Below are 19715 nucleotides of genomic sequence, written 5' to 3'. Positions count from 1 at the left end.
ACTTGTTCAGTGCATGGACCACGGCCAAGAATTCTTTCTCAGTTACAGTATAATTCAGTTCTGCCTTGGATAAGTTTTTGCTGACAAAGTATATGGCATATGGGAGTTTTTGTTCAACTTGTCCTAAGGCTGCCCCTATGGCTTTGTTCGAGGCATAAGTGTGGATGTGGAAAGGTAGGGACCTCTCAAGATTGGGGCAGACACCAACTTATCCTTTAATTCATTCAGAGCCTTCTAACAATCGCCAGTCCATTTAAACTCAACATCTTTTGCTAAGAGGCCAAACAATGGCGAGGCTAGCTTACTGAAGTCTTTAATGAATCTCCTATAATACCCTGCTAAACCTAAGAAACTTCGAACATCTCTTACCTTCTGAGGAGGTGGAACCTTTTTTATGAGAGCAATTTTGTTAGGATCCACCTGTAACCCTTGGCGAGAAATGGTATGTCCTAGCATGGTCCCTTCAGTCATCAAGAACTCACATTTTTCAGGACTAAGGGACAGGTTCATCTCAATGCACTTGGTTAGGACTTTTCCCAGATTGGACAATGCTTCCTGGAAGTTGGACCCATAAGGAGTGAAGTCATCCATATAGATTTCCACCGAGTCATGGACCAGCTCGGAAAAGATGCTCAAGACGGCTCTCTGGAAGGTGGCAGGAGCGTTGCATAGCCCAAAGGGAAGAACTCGGTAAGCAAAGGTACCCCAAGGACAAGTGAAGGTGGTCTTATCTTGGTCTTCCGGGCTGATTTGGATCTGATTATACCTGCTAAACCCATCTAGGAAAGAGAAAAATTTCTTTCCCGCCAGTCCATCCAACACTTGATCTATGAAGGGTAGAGGAAAGTGGTCTTTCTTGGTGGCTTTGTTCTGTTCTCGGTAGTCCACACCAGAGGGGACACCCACTCGTTATCCGAGATGGGGTAAATGAATCCTGCATCCAACAATTTTTGCAATTCTTCCTTGACGATGTCCTTAAGGGCTGGATTCATTCTCCTTTGGGGTTGCCTGACCAGTTTACAATCTTCTTTGATGTAGATGTGATGGGTACAGACCGAAGGATGGACTCCTTTCATCTCCTTATAGCTCCAAGCAAAAGCATCTAGATGACTGGCCAACAGACTACACAGCTCCTTTTCCTGGGAAGGAGATAGGGAGGAGCTGATCTTTAACGTTCTCTCGGGGCCAAACTCCACATTTTTGACTCTGGGAGTGATTGGATTGGTCACACAAAGGTCCAATAAGGTGTTGGCTTGGGTATCCTCCACCAATTTCTCTAAGGACAATGCACTGGGAGGTGGATTATGAATCAAGGTCTCAATCAAATCATCCTCGGTTTGAGGACCTTCCCTGGTGGTTTCTAAGGTGCACAAGGGTGCAAAGTACACCTCATCCTCTTCTCCTTCTTCCAACCAAAGTGGTAAGTCATGCTCTAATAGAGGTTGGGCAGGAGGATATAGGACTAGCTGCTTGGACATAGGACCATTTTTGATGGTCATGTTTCCTGCACGACAGCTTATGTAAGCATCCGCAGTGGCTAACCAAGGCCTTCCCAAAATAAGGGGGTATCCAGTAAGCTTTGCCTTTGGTTGAAGAACCCAGAAGTCCGCAGGGTACTCCCAAGAGTCAACAGAGACCAAGAAATCCTCCACAATCCCTTTGGGAGTCACGGTGGAGCGATCTGCTAGCTGCAGGACTGTCGAGGTCTTTCTTAAGGAACCCTGAAGGTTGAGTTTGAGCATGGTATCTCTGGTCATCACGTTAATGGCAGCCCCTAGATCAATCAAAGTGTGGGGTATGATGGTGCCATTGATGTGGACATCAACTACAGGACTCCTAGGATCCAAATACTTTGGGCAGATTACTTGCCCCAACATAAGATCAGACAGTTGTCCTATGACGTTGATGGTTGAGGCATCACTTTTTTGCCTGCCTGGGTGTCTGAAACACTTTTCCTTAACCAGTTTGTTGTATATTGGTACATCTTTGATGGCTTGGAGAAGTGGTATTTCCACACACAACTGTTTGAGTTCTCCCAGAAGCTCATCCTCCTCTGGGTTGGGTTGTGTGGTTGCTGTTAGTCTCTCAAGAAAGGGTGGAATGGCTTTTGGTTCACTTTCCTGTTTATCTTCCTCGTCCTCTGGGAGAGGAGGTTGGCGATCCGGAAGAGTCTTTCCAGATCGCAGGTTGATCTCCTGGATCTCCATAGCATAGGTCGGGCATGTTGTTTCCCCAGTATATACCTGCTGGGCCTGTCGGTTGTTGGGATTCGGGTTCGGTTGAGCAGGAATTTGGGGTTGTCTTGGAGGGGCAGGAGGTAATGGTTGTGGTAGAGCTGGTGGTGGAGGCAAAATGGTGGGAGGAGTATTGTACTGGGGCCTCCACCCCGGTTGAGGTGCATTCCACTGAGGCTGTGGCTGGGCATGTGAGTGAAACGAATGAGTAGTGGGCTGAGTATGGTACTGAGGTGGGTAAGACCATGGGGGAGGTACAGACCAGGAAGGATGAGCAGGGGGACCCCAGGAAGGCATAGGAGCAGATTGGTTGGGGCTATAATAAGCTTGGGATGTCCCTTGCATCCCCTGCTGGTAAGGTCTAGGTCCATGTGGCCTCCTTTGGTTGAGGAAATAGAGAGGTTCAGTGGGTGCCTCCGTTCCTTGGTACATGGCTTTAAGCCCAGGTAAGGTTGGGCATTGGTTTGTGGGGTGGTCCTCCTCACAAACGAAACATACCTCTACCGAATGTAATGGGCACTCGTTCTTAGGGTGCTTCCTTGTACACCTAGGGCAGAAGATAGCCAAAGCCCTCTCAGCTTCCTCTTTCTTCTGCTGGATTCAGAATGTATCAAGTTGCATGGCAATGGTATGTCTCACCTCACTCTTGAGGTCCTCTAACTGATTTGCAAACTCATGTTTGGAGAAAGGAATACTAGCTGAGAGGGAGTTTCCTCTACCTCTTTTCCGGGCTGCCCTAGAGTGGTTTCTAAACACAGTCTTTATATCCTCATAAGGTAGTTGGTAAATATCTCCTCCAGCTAGCATGTGAAGGGTATCTAGAAGGTCTTCAGGGACTCCTCGGAGCAGGACCAACTTGAGAGATTCAGGGTCAAGTATGCACCTGGCCCATTTATAGCTAAGTTGAAACCTTTCCTCGTAATCTTCTAAAGACTCATCATTTCCCATGGTCATCCGAAAGATTTCTCCCTTGGCTTCCTTGGACCTACAGTAGTCCCGGTATTTGGTATTGAAAGCTTGCTGCAGCTGAGCCCAAGTGGTGATACTGTTCCCAGGTAAGCCCATGAACCAGCATAATGCTGCATCCTTAAGGGTAGAGGGGAAGAGTTTCAGTTTTTGCTCATCTTCGGTATAGTCATAGGTACGACAAAGGACAACAAACTCAAACAGGAAGGTATCAGGGTCTTCAGTAGTCAGTCCATGGAAGTGAGGTAAAGCGGAGGGGCTTATGTTTTTCATTTTCATGTCTCCATTGGTCTCTCGGATGGGAAAGGCACCTTCTATTCTCTCATCTTCTCTTCTATTGTCAGCCATGGCTTCAGATGGAGTGTTCTCTAACTCTTCTTCTGTTATAGGATCTTCGTATATCTCAGGAGGCTCGCCTATAGGTTCTTCTGGATCACTGTCACCAAAGAAGAGAGAAGGGTGACTCAGTGAAGTGGTGGGGGTGTTGGGTAAGAATTTGCCTGTTTTATCTCGATTTCTACGAGGCATGAAATGGAAAGACTTTTGATTGCTTTTGTTTTTTTTCTCTGGTACCTGCAAAACTAAAATAGATTGAACTGCAACTAACTATCTTGCTGAAATGGAAATGCGGAATTGAAATGAAAGCATGAAAGGACTAATCTATTTTGCTCAAATGAAATTGCAGGAATGAAATGCTAGGCTACGCTTGCGGAATTGAAATGCTAATCTACGCTTGCAGAAATGAAATTGCGGAATTGAAATGCTAATTTATGAAAACAGGAAATGAAATTGCGGAATTGAAATGAAATAAACTACTTAGCAGAAGGTTGTAGTAGAAAATAGAAGAATAACAGTAATCACCAATACTCTGACGCTTCCTCGGCAACGGCGCCAAAAAGATGGTGGGCTCCAGTATTGTAGCAATAATGCTACAACTCCTGGAACTCCCTTCTTTAATTTTATCAACCCGGTAGTTCGTAACAAACTTGGAAGCGACAGTGCTGTATGCACAAGTACTAGCTCTTGCCGCAACTGTCACTTGGTCAGTTGGCACAAGTCCGCTAGGGGCTTAAGCCAACTTCTATGAGTTTTTAGAAGAAGCTTTTTAACTGATGGATGAAAGCTAACTCAAAGGAAGCTAATCTACTTGCGGAAAGAAACTGAAAGCCAAGAAGTAACGCAAACCCTAGCAAACCCTAATTCTACCAACTAACCCTACTGGTGCAAAGGAAAGGATGCAAACTATTGAAAAAGATGCCATTACTTCTACAAAGGCAAAATGCACATGCCTATGCTATCTCTATCTGAAGAACACATCTTTTTGTATTTTTGAATAAGTTTTTGAATTATCATGCATGTGCTTTTAACTGGCTTTTTACTGTGCAGGGGTAGATCAAGAGGAGAAATGCTTGGGAAAGGTTGGGAAGGTTCAGAGAGGGTCTAAGGGGTCCCTAACACCCTTCCAGAGAGTTTCACAAAGTTTGGATATCAAGAAACCTCATTTGTGAGCTTCTACAGGAAGTCTGCAGGGGTTCTACAGGATGTTTCAGAATTTCTACAGGATGTTCAGAAATTTCTACAGGATGTTCTACGATTGGATTTTGGATGATGGGTGAGTGAAAGAGGATGCATGAATGGATAGGGAGGTAGGATAGGGGTCTGCAATGACTTAGTGACAGAGAGATGAAGTGATGAGAGGGTGTGGAAAGCTAGCTTGTCTTAAAGAGGGCAGAGGCAATGGAAGGCCAAGAAGGTAGGGTGACGTGGGCAAAAGAGTAGTTGTGAGACGAGGGACCTAACTTGGAGGTGGAGCAGTTGGCCTGGACGAAGCTTAGATGGACGAGAGAGTGATGGAGATGCACCGCACAGTGTATACTTAACCAAATCAACCACGTCCTGCACACAATCAAAACATTAACTGATCTATCCTAACTGTTAATGAAACCAATGAACAACAGCTTTATTCCTAAAGAGAACCATGTACAACACTTAAGTAAAGAAACATTCCAAAAGATCTGAACGCATGACTAACTCCTACAAACGAAAACATTTCACCAGAGATTGCATGAGTGAGCAAACTAGTGTTTTTGTTGGGCAGCACTGTCTGCAATTCCAGCCCCTAGGAAGAGGTGAAAATGAGAGTGCAGGCAACCCTTTTCTGGAGCTTTTATCAATTCTTATCTCATTACTCTATTCTAGACATCTGAAGCAACTCTATTTTTCAACAATGACCTACTTAACCACACAACGAAATCTAACTCAACAAACTGCGTTTCAAATGCATACAAGGAAAATCATAATGCTGAAAGGAAAGATATCAATACAAAGAAGGAGGCCCTATGCTCTCAGGTTGGGCCCAACCTTGAGAGCTATGGCTCCTCTAGAAACTCAGAGCTGAGATCAAATCTGACTGCTTCCCATTAAAAAATAATAATCATAAGTCAAGAGTTATGCCAATAATGGCTACAAAAGAACAAAACAGAGCTGGCAGCTCGTAGTGCAGAATGTGCAAAAGTTTTTCCAAAAAGTCCCCCTCGAAGGCTGAAGCCTTATCATTTATACATCACGAGGCCCAAGCTGGCCTCCTAAATCTATGGGACTTGGCTAACCAAACTGGGAGTGAACAGCTGCTTCCACAAAATCTGTTTGGCTGCCTTCTAGATCCGGTTTTGGTGGCTTTTGGAGCTCGGAGTTGGGGGTGAAGATCCCGAGGAAGGCTATTTAATGCCGTGGACAACCCCCCTACGAATCCTCAACCCCAGCTTGGCTGTCTCCTACCCCTTGTCTGCTCGGTTTTGCTCCAACATGTGTCAAAAAATCCTGAAATGAGCACGTGTTAGCCACCTAGGAATAGTGACTACCCTTATTCGTACAAATGACATAAACATACTAAAAAATGATGCATAAGTTATGAAAAATGAAGGATTGAGCAAGGGTAGTTAGGCCAAATGAGCCCAAAATGTTACCAAATTTGGGGCTCATCAACTATACATGATCAAACCATATAATGATAATTCATTTCAAGCCTTACAATCTTGATCCATCATTAGATCTTATCCCTCACCAACCGCTAAGGTTCATCCTTGGTTCAGATCAAGCAAAGCACCATAAGCTGATAACCTGCATCCTAGATCTCACACTTCATCAGATATTCAATACTTGCACTACGTGGCCTAGTGATCTTCTCCTCCTTATATAGTTTTAGGCCTTTCTCAATACCATCGACCAAAACCACTTAGGACCAATACCTTGGACCAAATACCTAGGGTCAATACCTCAGACCAAATACCTTGGACCAATACCATGGACCAAATACCTCGAACCAAAAACTTAGTTTTCCAAGATATACGTGTTTTTCCTTCTGTGAAAGTGTGTGTGTACGTATACGCTACTTGTGTTCAGTGAACCTGCGTGTATACGCAGCTTGGTCAAGGTGAACCTGTGTATACCTCTCTTTCTTCATTCTTTGTAGTTTGATCCATAACTCTTTGTTGTTAACCTACTGCACTGTGAACGATCATCTGAGAGAGTTGCCACTGTACATTACTTTTGAACTGATTCCTACATTTTGTCCCATTTGTAAACACAACTGCCATGCATTTTGTCACATCTAATTTTCTGTAAACACAACTGGCATGCATTCTGTCACATCTGATATCTCTTCTGTAGATTCATCTAGTTGCCATATACAAGTGAGTTGTTCTGCTACAAGTGGGTTGCCATCAAGTACAACACATGCATCATAATGCCATACTTAGATATGTCAATTAACAATGCTTATAACCATCATATAACCAAAAAAATAACAATGATAGAACAACCATTAAAGCCACATAATAACAACTGAATTTACTCATCAAAATCAAGAGGAACTTAGCTATTATTAACTATATGAAAAATTCAACCAAGTCAAGGACTTCCACGTACCACCCGACCATAGATTGGGCTAAACCAAATATTTCTTTCAGCCAATCACCCTCGTGCCATATTCCAAGCATGAATGTGGGATCTCATGGGATAAAAACCCCATAAATAACATAGGGAATCGAGAGGTTAAACCACCTCCACCCTCAACATACCGTGATCTCACCTAAACCGGTCCCGAGATCACAAAACCAAACCGATCTTGGATGCCTCATAATTACTTCACCATCCCTTGAGGAATTTTTCTGTCTCCACCCACCTATTGAGGGCTTCCCAAAGAAAACCATTTCCACCCCCAACCCTTCATATTTTCCCCATACCACCTCACCCGAATCCAAAACCTTACGGCAATCCAAAGCTCAACCGAGAAAGAATCCCACCACACCATGGCTATCTAGAAATGGAAAGGCAAGGCTAAAAACACTATCAAAACCTGACAAAATGCATGTCGCCGACAACAAAGAAACCAAATACATGCATGCATATGCCATGAATGCCAAAACCAGCTAGGAAATCATACATGCAATTTGTTACCTACAAGTATTCAAGTATTCCCACCAAAGCTTCATGATCCAACCTTTCCTTGCTTTACCCTTGCTTCCTTTGCCTTCCTTGTCCTTCCTTTGCTTTCTTTGTCCTTCCTTTGCTTGCTTGCTTCTCCTTCTCCTCTCTAAGACTAACTCCAAAATAGAATTGACCAAAAGCTTACACGGACAAAAAGCTACCAACTGATGCTCTAACGTCTTTTTATTCTTGATGCCTTTAATTTCTTCTTTTTTCCATTATTTTCCTTCATTTTCCTCTGCACATGCAACCTGTGACCTTTCACCTCCCTTTTATCCCATTTTCCATTATTTTCATAAATAATATGCCAATTAATGCCTCTTTTCCTTTTCAAATCCTTTCCCATTGCCTTTGCCATTTTCCCCTTAGCCATAAATGCAACAAGTGACACCCACTAGGATATTTTTCCCAACATTTAACTTGGAATAAGTGTCCCATGAACTTGGTCTTATTTTGCCTTTATTAACTTTCATTAAATAAAATTTTAATTACAGACCCCTCTCCCTTAGGGGAACACTGTCCTCAGTGTTCTATGACACCTACAAGTAGCAAAACCACTAAAAGCTGAAACATATGACCCATGGAGCTTTATAACCCAGCTCGTTGCGATATTTACAATGAACAACCTGCTCAAAAGAAAAACCATCATGACAAGCATGACAACCATACCACTTATTGGATACATAATCCACATCTGATTAGCCATCTCCCATGTAGATTCATCGAGCCCAAAGTGCTTCCACTACACTTTAACTTGCTCGATTTCTCTATTCCGGAGCATGAGCTCCTTCGGCTACAATATGCACTGAGGTTCCGGCTAAAATTCTCCTTCTGGCTCCACCCATAATATAGACCAATCAATAACATGATCAAAATCCTTTACATATCTTTTAAGCAATGAAATATGGAAAACATCATGGACTTTCACTGTCGGAGGCAGTGCAAGTCTGTAGGCCATGGGTACAATCCTCTCAAGGATCTCAAAAGGCTCACAACATTGTGGTGCCAACTTGGCTCATGATCCAATCCTCAAGGAGCTCTTCTTGGGCTTGATGCACAAATACGCATGCTCCCCAACCTGAAACTCCTTAAATGCCTTGTGATGGTCTGCATAACTCTTCTGCCCGTCCTATGCTACCTTTAGATTCTTTTTTATAACTTGCATTTCCTATTCCATGTCTGCCAACATGTCCACTCCTATTAATACCATGTTCACTGGATCACTCCAGCTGATTGGAGTATTACAAATCCGCCCATACAGTGCCTCAAACAAAATCATCCTCAGTGACTCATGGTAACCATTGTTGTAAGCGAAATCAACCAATGGAAGGAACTCCTCCCATCTCCTTTGCTAATGCATCACATACATCCTCAACATATCCTCTAGAGTCTTTTTGACCCTCTCTGTATGTCCATCTGTTTATGGATGATAGGTTGTACTGAAGGCCAACTCCTTCCAAAACTTGGAAGTGAACTTAACATCCTTGTTTCACACAATCTTCTTTAGAACACCATGCAATCTCACGATCTCCCTGATGAATACTTTTTCCACCTCATAATTTAGCTGAATAAGTAGTCTTAACTAGAATGAAGTGAGATACCTTGCTCAACCTGTTGACCAAAACCATAATGGAATCGTGTCGCCTCAATGTCCTTGGAAGGCTTGTAATGAAGTTCATGGAAATGACCTCCTATTTCCATTTTGGAATCGCAACAGGTTGAAGCAATCCACCTAGATGCTTACACTCTGCTTTCACGTATTGACAATTCAAACATCTAGCCATGAACTCTGCCACTTCCTTCTTTAGATTCAACCAATAATATAAATTATTCACTGCTGTCAATGTCTTTTGGTATCCTGGGTGACCTAAATATGGCTTGACATGAAAGTCCCTCAAGATAAGCTTCTTGAGCCCATTTTCATCGAGCACATAAATCCTGTCCCTAAATCTCACCAAGCCATCTGCCATGAGATGATAGTCCAAATCATGATCACTTGTACCCTGTTGCTGTAACATGTGCCTAAGCTCCTTGTACCTGTCATCCTGTTGTCCTGCATGTAAAATATAATCCTGTTAATCTGTCCCATACGAGTTCACTGTTGCAACATGGTTCATATGCACTCTCCTATTGAGAGCATCTACGAACCTGTTCTACTTACCCTTAATGTATCTAATATCAATGTTAGGTCCTTATACTACTAGTATATCCCCTTATTGCTATTAGTAAAACACCCTTATTGTATTTTTGTGCCCATGTAGTCCCCATGTTGTTATTATTGTGCCCCATAGAATCCCATTATTGTTATTGTTGTGCCCCTACAATATTATTGTTACGTAGGCTCTAATTGTATTGGGACCCCTTAGAGACTCCTATATATAGAAAGGAGGTCTTGTGATTTGTATCATCTAAGAATTATTCATTTGTGTAATGTAAAGAAGGTTTCCCCCTCGAAGAGGCTGATTTTGAAGTCATTGATATATCTTTTCTTCTATTTTGTGAGCTAGTTGCATAATATTTGGTATCAAAGCTTTGGATTCTTGGGTTTGCTGCTTCAAATAGGTCATCGTGTAATTTTTGCTATAATTTTTTTTCTACAAATTTTATTAAGGTAAAATTAAAACCCATTTGATTCGAAATTGTGATACACCTCGTGACCAAATTTCAGATCTTGCCTCGCTACATTTTCAGAGATATGAGCTAAGGAAGTTAGGTTTTTTCAGACTCCCGAATTCCACCTCAAACAGGTGACCTTGGGAAAATCGTCATAACTTTCTCTTTGAGCATCGGATTCAAATTCGTAAAAAGTGATAGAAAGAGGACAGACTGTAGTTTTATGGGTATAGTTTTCAGGGCCAAAGGTCGAAAATGTGACGCGCAGAATTTCGTACAAGTTCTCTACACTGAACCAGTCTATAATCAGGTCATTGTGGGAGATTTGACATAACTATTTCTTGGAGAATCCAATATTGATCATAATTGTGGGGTTGGAAAGAGAACTCATAGGGCTACAACATTACAAAATTTCAAACCTTAGAGATATGAAATTACAGAGCTAGAATAAATTCAATATTGAGCTCCTACAAGGCAAGAAAAATGTGTGTATTTTTTAAAAATTTGCTTAAGTTTTGTTTGAAAAATCAGTTTGAAGTGATTCGAAAGGAATATGGAAGCATAAATATCATTAATTTATGACCTGAAGAAATAAAATGGAAACACCTAGTAAGAAACCCAAAATCTGTACTATGACGCACGAAGAAGAGGAAGAATTGCAACATGGTATATCAAAATTATGCAACCAAGTGCAACAAATTTCGCTCTCACAAAAAGTAACAGAAGCTAAGATGGATGGTTTGAAGAATGTAATGGAAGCTAAGATAGAAGGTATAAAAAGGGATGTGGCAGTTTTGAATGATGGTTTAAAAGAAGACATGGAAGCAATGATGAATGTTAATATAGGGGAGTTAAAGGAAGGTGGTGACAAGGAAATCCATGAAAATCATGATAAAGACAAAAAAAATATCAATTTTGATTTTAAGGACTCCAATGTGGGGTTTAAGAACCACCGCATTCCAAAGATAGATATGAGGAATTTTGAAGGAAAGGATCCAGTAAATTGGGTACTACAGATGGATCAATATTTGATCTACATGATGTGCAACCCTCACAAAATGTACGCATTGCATCTTTATATTTAGAGCCCAATTAGTTTGTATGGTATAGATGGATTTGTTCTTGTAAACTAATTGTCACCTGGTCAATTTTTATGGAGGAAATGATAGAACATTATGAAGATACAAAGAGCAACACCTTCTTTAGCCCATTGATAAACTCAAACAAAAGGGTTCAATGGCGGATCACATTGAAGACTTCCAAAAAATGAATATTAGGGTAATTGATATTCCAGAGGGGCATAGGATTGATGTCTTCATAGGGACTTTAAAAGATAACATCCAAAATGGGGTTTGCCTTCGGGAACCTGATTCATTGGAGAAGGCATTCAGGGTGGTAAGAAAATTTGAAAGCAAAATTATGGTAACAAGGAAGTCTACCACTCACAAGTATAAATATGGAAGTGTTGTTGCTCCTAGTCTTCCACAAACTACAAGGTTGACACCACAACAATTGGTTCGAGGAAAAAATAGAAAAAGGGCTTTGTTATAGTTGTGATAGAAAATACACAAAAGGTCATAAGTGTGCTGAGAATAAATTATTCTACATTGATTGTGAAGAGGAGGAAGAAAAGGAACAAGAAAGATCAAAAGAGGAGGATATACACCAGGAACCAACCCCAAAGAAAGAAGAAATGATTCCGACCATATCTTGTAATGCATTGGCAAGAAATACCACTCATTAAACTATCAAGGTAGAAGGATATATCAAGAAGAAAAAGTAATAGTGTTGATTGATTCAGGTAGTGCCCATAATTTTATTCATTGTAAGATTGCCAAGGAATTCAATTGCTTCCTATATCCAACACCAGAGTGTCAAGTGATGGTTGCAAATGGAGGAACTATAATTTGCTTTGGAAAGTGCCATAATATCAAGCTAACCATGGGGGAATGTGTCTTGAATAGTCCAATGCTTTCCATTCCCATGGGTGGTGTTGATGTTGTACTAGGAGTCCAATGGTTACAATCTTTGGGGACGATATATTTCAATTTTCAAGAACTTTTCTTGAATTTTTTTTGGGAAGAAAAGGATTTTGAATTAAGGGGTATCACATGGAAACTAGGGAAGATAATTAGCTCTAATGTTATGACAAATATTCCGAATAAAGAACAATGAGGCGTAATTGCACAATTATGCTCACTAGGGGTTAAAACATCGAAAACATCTATTTCTCCAGATCTCCAAAAAGTCGTGGACAATCATTCCAAGGTGTTTGAGACCCCCAAAGGCCGCCCACCTATTCGTGATCAAGATCATGTGATTCACTTGATTCCAAGAAGTGTTCCTCCAAACATAAGGCCTTACAGATATTCGTATGCCCAAAAGAGTGACATTGAACGTATGGTTGCAAAAATGCTAGAGGCTGGTATAATTCAACCTAGTCAAAGTTCTTTCTATGCTCTAGTAGTATTGGTGCACAAGAAGGATGGATCATGGTGCATGTGTCTAGATTATAGGAGCTCAACAAGATCACTATTAAAGATAAATTTCCTATTCCTGTTATTGATGAATTGTTGTATGAATTATATGGAGCAATTTACTTCACAAATTTGGATCTTCGTTTAGGATATCATCAAATTAGAATGAAGACATTCCAAAAACAACATTCAGAATTCATGAGGGTCATTACGGATTTTTGGTCATGCCTTTTGGCCTTACTAATGCACCTTCAACATTTCAAGGTTTGATGAATTCCATTTTCAAACCCTTTCTTAGAAAATTTGTGTTAGTATTTTTTGATGATATACTAATCTACAACAAGCCTTGGAAGGATCATGTTCAACATGTTGACAGGGTACTCACACTGTTGCGGGAAAAACAATTATATGCAAAAACCTCCAAATGTTTCTTTGGGTCATGTTGTATCTCAAGAGGGTGTTAAGGTAGACCCTAACAAAATTAAAGCCATTAAGGGATGGAAAATCCCCACAACCATAAAGCATCTTCGAGGATTTCTCGGGTTCACTGGGTATTATCACAAGTTTATGAAGAATTATGGGAAAATAGCGGCACCTCTAACATCATTATTGAAGAAAGATGCATTTTCTTGGAATCTAGAAGCAACTAAGGCCTCTGAACATCTTAAAGAGAGGCAATGTGCCAAACACTGGTCTCAGCTACGCCAGGCTTCACAAAAACCTTTATTGTGGAATGTGATGCCTTAGGAAATGGAAATGGTGTTGTTTTAATGCAAGAAGGAAGACCCATTGCTTTTGAAAGCTGTCCCATCAAAGGAAAGTATTTACACAAACCTATTTATGAGAAGGAAGTGTTGGAAATACTGCATGCACTAAAGCAATGGCGAACTTACCTAATGGGAAGATACTTCAAGGTAAAAACATATCATGATAGTCTTAAATACTTTTTGGAACAAAGATTATCTTCAAAAGAGCAGCAAAAATGGGTCACAAAAATGTTGGATTATTTTTGAAATCATCTACAAGAAAGGGAAGAAAAATGTTGTTGCAGATGCACTCTCAAGAAAGGATGAGTATGTGGAAGGATTTTTTTGGGCCATTTCTATTATCCAACCACATTGGATAACCGAAGCAAGGGATGAATGGAAGAATGATGAAGAAGTGTGGATTCTCATTCAAAAGTTGCAACAAGATCCCAGTATATCTGATAAATTTAGTCGGAAAAATGATTCATTATGATACAAAGCTCACTTATATCTTTGTAAGAATTCCCAACTCAAACAAAATATTCTTTTGGAATTGCACTCCTCTCCCTTAGGAGGGCACTCAGGATTTTTAAAAACTTACCACAGGTTCAAGAAGGAATTTTTTTGGGAAGGCCTTAAATCTAATGTTCAAAAGTTTGTGGCAGAATGTTTGGTTTGCCAACAAAATAAAGTTGAGACAATTAAGATCTCGGGTCTGTTACCACCTTTAGCCATTCCAAGTCAATGTTGGGAGGAGGTTTCAATGGATTTTATCATAAGTTTACCCAAGTCTGATGGAAAGAGTGTCATCATAGGTGGTAGTTGATAGGCTTACCAAGTATGCACATTTTTGTGCATTATCTCATCCATTTAAAGCTAGTACAATTGCTACTAAATTTATGGAAATAATTCAAAAACTATATGGAAACCCAAAGATTTTTATAAGCGACAGAGATCCCATATTCACTGGAAATTTTTGAACGGAATTATTTTATTGTATGGGTACTTAATTATCTCATATCTCATCTTATCATCCTCAATCTTATGGACAAACAAAGATAGTGCACAAATGTTTGGAAGGATATCTTCGTTTTTTTATATCTGATAAACAAACATAATGGGTCAAGTGGTTACCTTTGGCTGGATGGTGGTATAACACTTCCTTCCATATGACAACAAAAATGACCCCATTTATGGCACTTTATGGATATCATCCACCATCCATCACATCATATTTAAGAGAAAATTCTAAGGTTCAAGTAGTGGAAGATCACATCGAGCATCAACAACAAGTTCTCCAACTTTTAAAGGATAACCTCACTTTGGCACAAAATCGAATGAAACAACAGGCAAATCAACATCGCAGCGAAATAAGTTTTGATGTAGATGACTGGGTATTTTTACGGCTACAACCATACAAACAAATGTCCCTCAAGCAAGCTAAGAAGGATAATAAATTATCACCAAAGTACTATGGTCCTTACAAGGTGTTGCAAAAGATTTGTACTATGGCATACAAATTGGAGCTCCCTGCATCTTCCCAAGTGCATCTAGTTTTCCATGTTTCATGCTTATAATAGGTTATTGGTGACAACCTCCCAGTTCAAAAAATATTTCCAAAACTTGACGAGGAAGGAAAAATCATACTGGAACTTGAAGTATTCATGGAAAAGAAAATCTGACAGCTACGAAATCGATCAATTTCAAAATGTCTCATCAAGTGGAGGAACTTACCATCTGAAGATTCCACATGGGAGGATGAGAATTTTATACAGAAGCATCTAGAACTACTCAAGCATTGAGGACAACACTTTTTTGAAGGAGAGGGGCATGTTAGGTCCTTATACTACTAGTGTAGCCCCTTATTGGTCTTAGTTAAACCCCTTTATTGTATTGTTGTGCCCATGTAGTTCCCATGTTTTTATTGTTGTGCACCATAGAAGCCCACTATTGTTATTGTTGTGCCCCTACAATATTACTGTTATGTAGGCTCTAATTGTATTGGGACCCCTTAGACTCCTATATATAGAAAGGAGGTCTTGTGATTTGTATCATCTAAGAATTATTCATTTGTGTAATGTAAAGGAGGTTGCCCCTCGAAGAGGTTGATTTTGAAGTCGTTGATCTATATTTTCTTCTATTTTGTGAGTTGGTTGCATAACAATCAAAGTCAAACTCACTGAGAGTCGCCAACCATCTAGCTTGCCTGGCATTCAGATTTGGTTGGTCAAATAGGTACCTCAATCCACTGTGGTCGCTCATCAATACGAACCTCCTACCAAGAAGATAGTGTCTCCACATCTTCAATGCATGGATAATAGTTGCCAACTTAAGGTCATGAGTCACATAGTTATGCTCGTGCTCATTCAGTTTCATGGAATCATAACATACTGCCTGTCCCTCCTGCATCAAGGCTCTACCAAGTCCTCTCATGCAAGCATTTGTACACACCAAAAACTCTTTATTTGGATCTACAATCTTAAGAACTGGAGAATTTGTCAACAACTACTTCAACTGCTCAAAACTGGCCACACACTCCTTTGTCCATTCAAATTTCTTCCCTTTTCTCTGCAAAGATGTAATGGGATATGCAATGTGTGAGAAGTTCCTAATGAACCTCCTGTAGTAACCTGCTAACCCCATAAATGATATTACTTCATCCACATTCCTAGGAGTTGCCTACTCCATGCTATCCCTTATCTTTTCTAGATCTACTGCTATGCCTTCCTTGGAAATAACATGTACCATGTAATGCACCTCTGTCTGAAATAAACTACACTTTCTAAGCTTGGAATACAACTGAGGCTCTCTTAGCAATCTCAAGACTTCTATTAAACGTTGGACATGCTTTTCCTCATTCTTAGAATATATCAAGATGTCATCAATGAATACAATAACAAAATTGTACATATAAGTATGCAACACACTATTCATTAAGCACATAAAAGTAGTTGGAGCATTAGTCAAACCGAATGGAACTGCAAAAAACTCATAATGCCCATACTTGGTCCTGAAAGCAGTCTTGTAGATGTCCTTTTCTTTGATGCATATCTAATGGTATCTTTATCTTAGATCAATCTTCGAGAACACTGCTACTCCCTTTAGTTGATCAAAGAAATCATCAATCCTTGACAACAGGTACTTGTTCTTGATCGTCACCTTGTTCAACTTCCTGTAATCAATGCAAAACCTAAGAGTACCATCCTTCTTCTTCACAAACAATACTGGTACACCCCAAGGAGATACACTTGGCCTAATGTATCCCTTATCAAGCATTTCCTTCAACTGCAACTTCAACTCTACTAACTCTGGAGTGCTCATATTGTAAGGTGATTTTGATGCTGGTGCTGCCCCTAGTACCAACTCAATAGAAAAGTCTGCTTCCTTGAGGAGAGGCAACTCTAGAATCTTTGCTGGAAACACATCCTGAAACTGTTGTAATACATGGAACTTCTTGAATATTTCTACATCGTCAACATCCTTACCCTTATCATTGGAAATATGTAATGCAAATAACACACACCCTTTCCCGCGACTGCAATTTGCATGCATAGCGGTGACCATCCTCACTGATGTAGGCTTCTTCTTTCCTTGCAAAATTCTCTTTTCCCCATTATCATCTAGGCACTCAATATCCTTTTCATAACAATCTACTTTGGTCCTGTGAAGATGCAACCAATCCATACCCAAAATCATACTATATGATACTAATGGCAGTAAATTCAGATGTGCTTCTGTAGGCATACCATTCAGCTCGAATGCATAAGATCTTATCTAATAATGAACTCTCTTCTTAGTACCAGTAGCCAACTGCACAAACTAGGACTCTGCATGCACTTATTTTCTCAAGCCACACTTATCCACTAGGCTAGGATTAACATAACTATAATTAGATCTAGAATCAATCAAAATAGAAACAACTCGACCACAGAGCTTACCTTCCATCTCAATAATGGATTCTTGGTGATCTTCCTGCTCGTTTTCCAAAACTGCATAAATTCGAGGAATGTTATAACCAACATCCTCAACTATCTCTACCTCCTTAGCACTATAGATCTGAAGCCTACCACCTTGGCAAAATGGAAAATCCTTCTTGCGATGATATTTGCCACATATCCAACACTGCAATGGACCCCTACCATCACCTCTGTTCTGTTGCTCTCCATGCCACGACCCATGTCCCTTCTCAATTTCATTGAACTTCTTGTAAGGAACCACATTTTCTTTTTCACCTGAATCCTGAGGTCTTCCTCGATTTGGTGGCCACTTCCCTTTAATTTTCTCATTTCCTTTCAAGCCATGCTTAGGCTTAACTCTGCGCTTTGACTGCTCATAAAAATGCTTCAACTTCTTGATGGCCTCCTCCAATGATCTAGGCACATCAAACTCAATCCAGTCTCCATATGATGCTGACAACCCACTGATTAATCGTTGGATCTTACCCTTCTCATCCTTGAGATAAGGTACATACCTCAACATCTCCAGGAACCTGGTACTATACTCATTGTCTGTCATGGAACCCATTTGAAACTCATAAAACTCATTAGCTTTGTCATCATAGTAACTCTCAGGTAAGTACTTCTTCTTTGAGAGTTTCTCAAACTCATCCCAAATCAACTCTTCTTCTCGAATTCCCTTGACATTCTTCACATATTCCCACCAAATATCTGCTTTCCCTTTAAGATTGAAGGTGGATATCTTGGCTTTCATGTTCTTTGAATAGCTATGCAATATGAAGAATTTCTTCATCCTAAGAAACCATGCCTCTGCATCTTCTAACTTCTTCATCTCTCCATCAAATGTAGGTAGCTTGACTTTCTTGAACTCCTCAGGCAAGTACTCACCCCTCCTATAAGGATGATGATGGTGATGACTGTGATGATGTCTCCTAGATGAGGAACTAGAATGATGCCCATACATACTAGTCCTCCTGTTAGGTGTATCTAGTGATCTTCCACCTATGACTGTATCCCCTTTATCTAACCTGCATCCTAGCCGATACCTGATACCATAGGCTCCATTAGTTTTCTCTTCTTGCTCTTCATTGATCCTCAATTGTCCCTATCTCTGCAACTATGAAAAAATTTGAAGAATCATTGCATTGACCTCTACCTACTTCTCCTGATCCCTTGTAAGTATTTCTTAAGCCTCAACCAACCTGTCATTGTCTGCTTTGCAACTTCTGATCGCTGCCCTAAAACTCCTCAATTTATCTGCTAGACCAGGACAATACTCTCCTCATTGTTGCTCAACTGATCTGTAGGGAGAGTCACGGGAATTGTAGTCTACCATTTGGCTCGTCATCTTTGATTCTCTTCTTCCTACAAGTGTACTACCAAAATCAAATCCATACCTCATTGATGTTCAAGGGAGGTTTATCTCATCTGTGAAATTAGTCCACATTAGTGTGATACATGTATAATCATAATTATATCAATATAAAAACATCATGCATGACAATACCCACTATACACCATGACCCCATGCATGATAACCATAACGATGACGACATTGAACTTTACCCAAAGAGAGCGAACCCGCTTTGATACCACCCTGTAACCGCCTCCTCCCACATTTACCCACTTTCATCGGCTTTCCCAGCGTAAACATGAGCTGAAGGTCACTATGATAAGACTGAACCTCCTATATGACCTTAAGGAAATAGAGTCGATAACTTGATACCTTACTAACTTCCCTCAGGTGCTACAGGACCTCTAGGAGCAACCCAACCCCTCTAGGTGTCCAACCCCTGATATAACTCTCTTTTCACTAACCCAGAGCCTCAACGACTCTCTTTCCAATGCATGTAAGCGAATGTAAGCCTCCAGTCGCTTCCATAGGCCTTCCTGAGAGCGACTGTGGACTTTTCCAGTCAGTTCTATGCTAGTAATCCCGAATTTTGAGCTACTTTTTTAAGACCAGGACTCAGGCCTTTGCCAGAACTCAGTGAAACTTCTAGAAATGATAAATGACATAGAAAAAAAGCTTATAAACCAAAAATTGAACTGGAACTTGACTTGACCCTTCAAAATCGGGATTGATATTCCGTCAAACACATGGTAAACATGAAACCTATAGGTCATGAATGCAAATATGAACATAGAGGTCTAAAACTTATCTGAGGTTAAACAAGAATGACTAATGCCTTCTCACAATAAATATCATAACACCAATTAGGTCATGCACTCATT

The sequence above is a fragment of the Pinus tabuliformis genome, chromosome 8 (genome assembly GCF_031772625.1).
Source record: "Pinus tabuliformis cultivar Carrire ecotype Pingquan chromosome 8, CPIR1, whole genome shotgun sequence".
NCBI classification, from domain to species: Eukaryota; Viridiplantae; Streptophyta; class Pinopsida; order Pinales; family Pinaceae; genus Pinus; species Pinus tabuliformis.
This window is presented reverse-complemented; position numbering follows the sequence as displayed.